The sequence below is a fragment of the Aristolochia californica genome, unplaced genomic scaffold (assembly GCF_029961685.1).
Source record: "Aristolochia californica isolate CCGP_79_NKW_82.1479 unplaced genomic scaffold, dmAriCali1.0.hap1 SCAF_4, whole genome shotgun sequence".
Classification (NCBI taxonomy): Eukaryota; Viridiplantae; Streptophyta; class Magnoliopsida; order Piperales; family Aristolochiaceae; genus Aristolochia; species Aristolochia californica.
In genome coordinates, this window is record NW_027182103.1 from 27,642,688 (window position 1) to 27,651,017 (window position 8,330).

Below are 8,330 nucleotides of genomic sequence, written 5' to 3' on the forward strand. Positions count from 1 at the left end.
ACCAGAGAAGCTTCGGCTTCTGTTCAGTGCTTAGGTCGATAGGAAACCTTATGATTTAACACAATGAGATAGGATTATGGGGGGATAACTAGAGCTCAAGGGGAACTCCCGACCCTGAGCACTAGAAGGAGACCTCAGATCCTGTTTGTGGATAAAATGAGTCTTGACGATTCATTTCCATTTCTGCCTTACAAATAGTTAACGCCAACATGAATTAGTGCGAAAATTACAAAAATACCTCAGAGGCATATTTAAACCACAATAGCATAAAAACATTAATGTAATTAAAAGTTGCAGTACCCACAGTGCCGCTAAGTTACCTGGCTCACTATCAAGTTCATAACATCACTCTCCCCCTGGAGAAAGAGTTTGTCCCCAAGCTTGATAAATAGAGCATCAAGTCCGGTAATTGTAGGGCTAGAGTGGAAACGAAAGCCTGCATGAGGGCCATGAAGGATTTCGTGGCTGCATCCGCCCAGATGAAGGCGTGGCGTTGGAGAAGATTGATAAATGGACTGGTCAGTGGACCATAATTCTGTATAAATTTTTTATAATAGCCCAATAGCCCAAAAAATCCTCGTAAAGCCAAAATGGTGTGTTGTGGAGGCCAGGTGGTGATTACTACAAGTTGTGATGGGTCCACTGTGATGCCTTCTACTGAATTGATGTTGTCAAGAGAGATGGATAGGGGGCCCGACGGTAGCATGACTGCCCCTTCACAGTACTAGGTGGCCTTCCGATACAAAACTCATTGTTAACGTTGAGAAGTCCCACAAAATAGGGCCTAAAGTTTGTAACCATTTAACCCTGAGCACCATATCAAATTCGAAGAGAGGGATGACAAAAATGTAGTGGTAAAGGAAGTGTTACAAATGGAAAAGTGTACCTCTTGGCTGACCCCGTAGCTCGGAACCTTCTCACCATTGGCGACTCAAACTGTGGCAATGGGGTGACGTTGGATCCCAACTCGGGGTTGTTTCATAGCGGTCATGCTGAGGATGTTATGTGTGCTGCCTGAGTCTACTAATCCCACTAGTTCCTGGTCAATAACCTTGGCTTTGACTTGCATGGTGTTAGCCGACTTTTGTCCGGTAATGGCATGTAAGGAAATTTCTGGTTCGACCTCCTCTAGTGTATCTGTTGGTGGTTCCTCTTCCTCAGTTCATGCTTCCAATTCTAACCAAAACAATCGTTTATATTGGTGGCCCACTCAGTAAGGTTCGTCACAATTATAGCAGAGGTTCTTTGGTCGTCTGTCAGCCATTTCCAACCCTGCTAGTTTTCTGATATATGGGGGTGGGGGGTTGCTGCTTTTAGGGGATGCTGTCACAGGATGTCCAGGCATAGATTTGGGTGGTGGCACTAGTGGCCCTGTCACCGGAGGCTAATAAGTCCTCCCCTCTTGCCACCCTGGGCACTGATACTCCCCCTTGCCAGCCCTTCCTCTTATGCTGAATTTGCTTTTTTGCTTCCATTGCCCGAGCTAAATTCGTCGCTCACCCCTAATCAGTAGGAGAATGGAGTTCCACCTCTGTGAAACAGAGAAACCAAAAAGAATAATAGAGATTCAAAGAATGATTTTCCGATGATGTATTCTTCTCCGAGATGGAGGAAATTTATAATACATTACATGTTGATTTTAGGATCAATTTAGATCCTAAAATCAAGGAATAAAATTACAGGATCAAGGAAACAATCCATTTCCTACAATCACATTAATCAATTTACAACTAGCTCATTACGGACTTGCAAACACTCCCCCTCAAGTTGGTGCATAGATATCGATCATGCCCAACTTGTCAATTATACCATGAAATGCCTTCCCTGGTACTACCTTCGTGAGCTTATCAGCTAGCTGACTCTCAGATTGAATGAAGCAAAATTGTATGATCTTTGCATCGAGGTTCTCCTTGATGAAATGACGATCAATTTCAACATGTTTAGTGCGATCATGTTGAACCAGATTCTATGCAATTGCGATGGCTGCCTTGTTATCACAGTGAAGATTCATCAGTTTGGCACATTCAATCCCTAAGTCCCTCAGTTTATTCTTTATCCATAACAACTCGCATACACCATGAGCCAAGCCTCGAAATTCAGCTTCAACACTTGATCTTGATACTACCTTCTGTTTTTTGCTTTTCCAATTGACCAGATTCCCTTCCACAAAAGTAAAATAACCCGACGTAGATCTTTTGGTTGTCTGATCACCTATCCAATCAGAATCTGTATATCCTTCAATATTAAAGATACCATTTTTTGAGAATAACAAACCTTTTCATGGAGCATTCTTTAAGTATCTCAAGATCCGATAGACTGCTTCCATATGTTCTTCACTTGGTGCATGCATGAACTGACTCACAACGCTTACTGCATATGCTACATCGGGCCTTGTGTGTGATAGGTAGATTAATCTTCCAACTAATCGCTGATAACGCCCTTTGTCTGCTGGGATTTGATCTGGAAGAATTCCGAGTTTATGATGCATTTCCATGGGCGCCTCTATTTGTTTACTGTCAAGTATTCCTGTTTCGGCTAGAAGATCCAACACATATTTTTGTTGTGAAAGGAAAACTCCATGTTTTGATCTTGCAACCTCAATTCCCAAAATATATTTAAGTTGTCCAAGATCCTTCATTTCGAATTTAGTGGCTAAATACTCCTGTAAAGCTTGCATTTCACCTGGGTCATCTCCTGTCACGACCATATCATCAACATATACAATTAAAGCTATTACCTTTCCTTCTTTGTGTTTTATAAACAAAGTATGATCTGAGTTACTTTGTTTATAACCAAACTCCTTCATTGTAGCCAAGAATCTCCAAAACCTTGCCCTAGGTGAATGTTTCAGCCCATACAATGACTTCTTCAATTTACAGACGTCACCTTGACACAAAGAACTACTTTTTACGCCAAGTGGTAGCTCCATGCAGACTTCTTCTTCTAAGTCTCCATTGAGGAAGGCATTTTTAATGTCAAATTGTTGCAGGGGCCAGTCTCAATTTGCTGCTATAGATATAAGAATACGAATTGTATTTATCTTAGCTACTGGCGCAAAAGTATCCTGATAGTATATCCCATACCTTTGCGTATATCCCTTTGCAACTAGCCGAGCTTTATATCTGTCAATACTTCCATTCTGTTTGAGTTTCAATGTGAACACCCATCGACATGCAATTGTTTTTACTCCTTTAGGTTGGGGAACAAGTTCCCAAGTTGCATTTTTTTGTAGAGCCTCCATCTGTTCGTTCATCGCCTTTTTCCATTTTGGATCAACTAATATTTCCTGCACATTATTAGGAATAGAAACCCTGGATAATTGATCAACAATAAATGCATATGATTTAGTCAACCTATGGGAGGACACATAGTTATTGATTGAGTATTTGGTCTTGGCTTCAAGATTAGGTTCATACAGTTTTTTTGGAACTCCCCTATTCAATCTTTGTGGATATTTAGGGGGTATATTTTCTGTAGGAAGACATGTTTCATTAGACTCATCAAACACATGATTCTTATTTACCTGAGGAGGAACATTCCGGGTTGATTCTTCAGTTGTTGGTGCAGACGGGGGCAACTCTGGGGGTTCTTCAAGAGAAATTACTGAATCACAGTCTTGTTGCACATCATGACACTTGAAAAATTCATGCAGCGCTTGTAACTCAATAAACTCAATACCTCCATTATTTTCTTGTGGAACATTCTCTTCACTTGAACTCTCCCCTTGTAGAGATATTCAAGAAACTCCCCCTGAATAATAAGGTACTGATTCATGGAAGGAGACATCTAGAGTCACATGGAGCTTGTTAGTGTGTGGATAATAACACCGATATCCTTTTTAAAATTCAGAGTAGCCAACAAATACACATCGCCTAGCACATGGATCAAGTTTATTTTGAAAGATCTTTGGGATATGAACATATGCGGTACACCCAAAAATTCGGGGTTCAAGATTCGAAAGATGGGGAATTGAAATCAGGGATTGCAGCTTTCGTAGAGGAGTTTGAAAATCTAGTACTCTAGAAGGTGTTTGATTGATGAGGTAGGCAGCAGATTTGACTGCTTCGCCCCAATAAAATCGAGGCATGTTCATGCCAAAGAGAGAGGCATGCACTACATCCAAAATTTGTCTATTCTTACTTTCTGCCAATCCATTCTGTTGGGGAGTATAGGTACAAGAGGTCTGATGACAAATTCCATGATTGGTTAGAAAGTTTTCGAAAGAAGCATTAACAAACTCACTACCATTGTGAGATTGCAAAACACGAATCTGCTTTTGGTATTGAGTATGTATTATTGTATGGAATTTCTGAAATGCTAGACACACATCACTCTTTTGGATAAGCAGAGATACCCAAGTCATTTTAGTGCATTCATCAATAAATGTCACAAAGTAACGAGCTCTAGAAATAGAGGAAACCTTAGCTGGACCCCAAACATCGGAATGAATAACCTCAAAAGGTTCAAAACTTTTATTCAAACTCGGTAAATAAGAAATACGGTGGCTCTTAGCCAATTCACATGTTTCACAATGAAAATGCACATCATTCAAACCTGAAAAAATTTGAGGTCGCAAATTCTTAAGATAACCAAAGGAAAGGTGGCCTAATCGTCGGTGCCATAACCATACAGTTGTTTGAGCATTATCTTCACTGCTAGCTTAATTTGTCTGACTGATTTTCGATCCCCCGTTCTCTGTCAACTCCAAATAGTAGAGTTTGCCCCGTCTAACACCATAACCAAGAATCTTCCGGGTTAGAATTTCCTGAAAGACACAAAATGAGGGCCAAAAAGTTACAATACAAGCAAGAGTAGAAGTAATTTGGCTAACAGGCAAAAGATTATATTCAAGAGAGGGAACCACAAGGACAATGTCTAATGTAAGATTATTGGATAATATAACCAATCCTTCCCAAGTAATAGGAGAGGTACTACCATTAGCTATTGAAATAACAAATTGTGGAGAAGGTAGAATGGATTGTAACTGACTAGGTTCCCTTGTCATGTGATCGAATGCACCTGTATCAATAATCCAAGGTCTATTCTTAGAATGTACAGAGAATACTGATGGATTATCGAGAATACCTGAATGGGCAATATTTGTCGTAGGTAGCTCCTGATTATCTTCCATGGATGTCACCATAGGTTTCCCAACAATCTTTTACGGGGTTTTTTTGAGAAATCCCACCACTCTGGATATCCAATAATCTCATAACATCGTTGTTGTGAATGTACTTTTTCTCCGTAGTGAATATAGACATAGTTGTTACCTTTTCCAGAGGATTGAGGATTCTGACTGCTTGATGATCCTTGTCGGTTTTGGTTGACCAACATCTCCGAGTTCTTTGAGACTAGACGATAGCTCCCCATTGTCTGTCTCTATTGATATTCGTGTCTGACATATGCATATGTACTCTCTAAATCAAGTTTGGGGTTTTTTAGCAAAATTTCTCCACGAACTTGATCAAACTCGGAGTCAAGCCCACTGAAGAAAATATGAACCCGAAGCCTAGCCATTACAGAGTGCAACTGGATTAGCCCTTCTACTGTTCCTTCCTAAGATATAGTCCTATGATCAATCTCCTGGAAAATAGTAACCAGTTCATTGTAGTACGTGGATAACGATCTACCATTTTGTTTGGTAGAAAAAGATCTCTGGTTCAGCTCAAATATACAAGTTTCATCTATCATAGAACGTTTTTGATACTGCTTCCCATATCTCCTTGCCAGTGGAGAGGTGAATAAATCGCTGCATTATCAATGGACTCATGGAGTCAATAAGCCAACTTTTGACTCTTTGATTTTCAGTAATCCATGCTCCAAGATGGACATCACCAGATGCTGGTTTTTTTGTTTCGCCGGTGAGGTATCCAGCTTTGTTGCGTGCGCCAATTCGCATATCCATGAGTTGGGACCATAATAAATAATTGGTCTCATTGAGGATGATTCCAGTTGGAAATGCAGAATTGTCTTGGTGGACTATAATCTATGCTGATGGGATAAGTTTGGTGGATGTGCCTGTATCGGTGGCCATCAATCTGAAAATTTGGTTTGGTCTTGTCTAATCCGGTTCAGTTCTGTTCAGTCTGGTCCGGTTCGGTATGATCTGGTCTGGTTCAATTCTAGTCCGGTCCAGTGTTGGTCCGGTCCGGTTATAGTCCGGTGCTGGTCCGATTCAATTTTAGTCCGGTTTGGTCCGATTCGATTGACCCACCGGTTTGGGTCGGTTCGATCGGCAGAAAAAAATAAAGGAACAGTAGTTCCTAAGTTTCAAAAATAAAAATAAAATCACCTTTCTTCTTCGGCAGCGGCAACAGAGCTTCGGCTTCCTTCGACAATGGGGTGGTGGTGTCGGCGACGTGGTTTCGCCTACAGGACCGTCATCGCAAAACTCTGTTCTCTTTCTGCAAGTCGGCTTCCCTCGGTGACAACGATGATCGGCGGCAATAATAGACAGGGGTAAGGTCGTCAGCGGTCGTCTTCGGTCTTCGATGATCGTTGTCGGTCGGCGACGACGTTCTTTAGGCTACGCCATCGCCGGAATACGAAGTTGCAGAAAAAATAGAGTTCTGCAACCCCACGATGATTTTTTTTCCGACTTCCTCCTTCGGCAACTACGGGAGCACTTAGCTCCGACTTTCGGCGACAAAAAAGAGAGGATAATTCTCCCGCTCTGATACCATGTGAAACAGAGAAACCGAAAACAATAACAGAGATTTAAAGAATGATTTTTTGATGATGTATTCTTCTTCGAGATGGAGGCAATTTATAATACATTACATGCTGATTTTAGGATCAATTTAGATCCAAAAAATCAAAGGAATAAAGTTACAGGATCAAGGAAACAATCCGTTTCCTACAATCACGTTAATCAATTTACAAACAACTCATTACAAGCTTGCAATCCTGGGGCACTGATACTCCCCCTTGCCAGCCCTTCCTCTTATGTTGAATATGTTATTTTGCTTCCATTGTCCGAGCTAAATTCATCGGTTGCCCCTAATCAGTAGGTGCATGGAGTTCCACCTCCAGTTCCAAGGAAATAGTAAGCCCTGCTGTAAACAAATTTACATGCTGGTCTCGTCGAACTAGGTGGCGTGATCGTACTAATTTTTCCTGAAATTGAGTCTATTATGCTACCACTGATTCGGTTTGTCGTAACAAGACCTAGTCCCCCAAAGGGTTGTTGTAAGCTGGCAGTCTGAACCATATCGTGCATAGCTTTTTAAACTCTTCCCAATCAATGACCAAGCGATCCAATTCCACTTAATGGAACCAGAGTTGAGCTTCATCCAGCAAGTGGAAGACAGCTAAACTCACCCTGTCCATGTCAGATGTGCCTTGGTGGGCAAAAAATTTCGCATCTGTGTAGCCAAATTAAGGGGTCGACTGATCCGGTGTAGGTGGTAAAATCAATTTTTGTGTACTTGGGTACTGACCCTCTACCATGTGCCAGATGGCCATTGCGCCCAAAATATTGCTCTCCCCCTTTGCTATAAGAGTGTTCTTCCATTCTTCGTGTAGTGTCAAGGGTCGGTTTAATCCCGCCACAATCTCAGAAACTCTACTATTGATTTGTTCCATCATCTTTGCCATTCGAGCTTAATTTTCTGTCTGTAGTTCTCTGGCAAGGTTTCTTAGTTCTTTACTGTGGGACGGATCCCCCATGTTACCCTGATCTGATACCAAGTTGTTAGGGTCCCGAGTCATGGATCGAGTAACTCAGCGAGGGACGGATGGATCCAGATGGAGTAGACCCACAAATCTGGACTGGATCTGGACAGCAATATTGCCAGAGAGAGACGGCCCACAGATCTGGGCTGAGCTGGATCTGGACAGCATAGTGTCTGAGAGAGAGAGGCCCCACAGATCTGGACTGGTCTGGTCCACAGATCTGGACAGGATCTGGAAAGCAACAGTGTCTGAGAGAGGGCCCACAGATCTGGGGAGGTAGGGACAGCCGCTTGCTGCTGTTGCAGAATGAAACAATAAACTTTGTTATCACCGTAGCTCGTCGATATGGACGGGGCAGATCTCTGGAGGTTGGCCTGATCGGATGGCTACCTCCCTGCCATCACCGGGAAAAGGGAACTCCACCGTGGTCGTGCTCGGTGGCTGGACAGCAAGGGGCCGCCGGTGGCTCAACGTCTGAACAGAGCCCTGCTGTTCTGGCGGAAATCCGACAGCACTCCTCTGCTGTCGTCGTGCTTGGGGACCTTCTCAACACACAACTACACTTCTGCCCTGTTGTAGGAAGCAACCTACCGGCTTTTCTCCGATCACCTCAGCAGCAGCTCCCCGAGTGTCGCTTCGTCTTCCCGAGCCTGGTT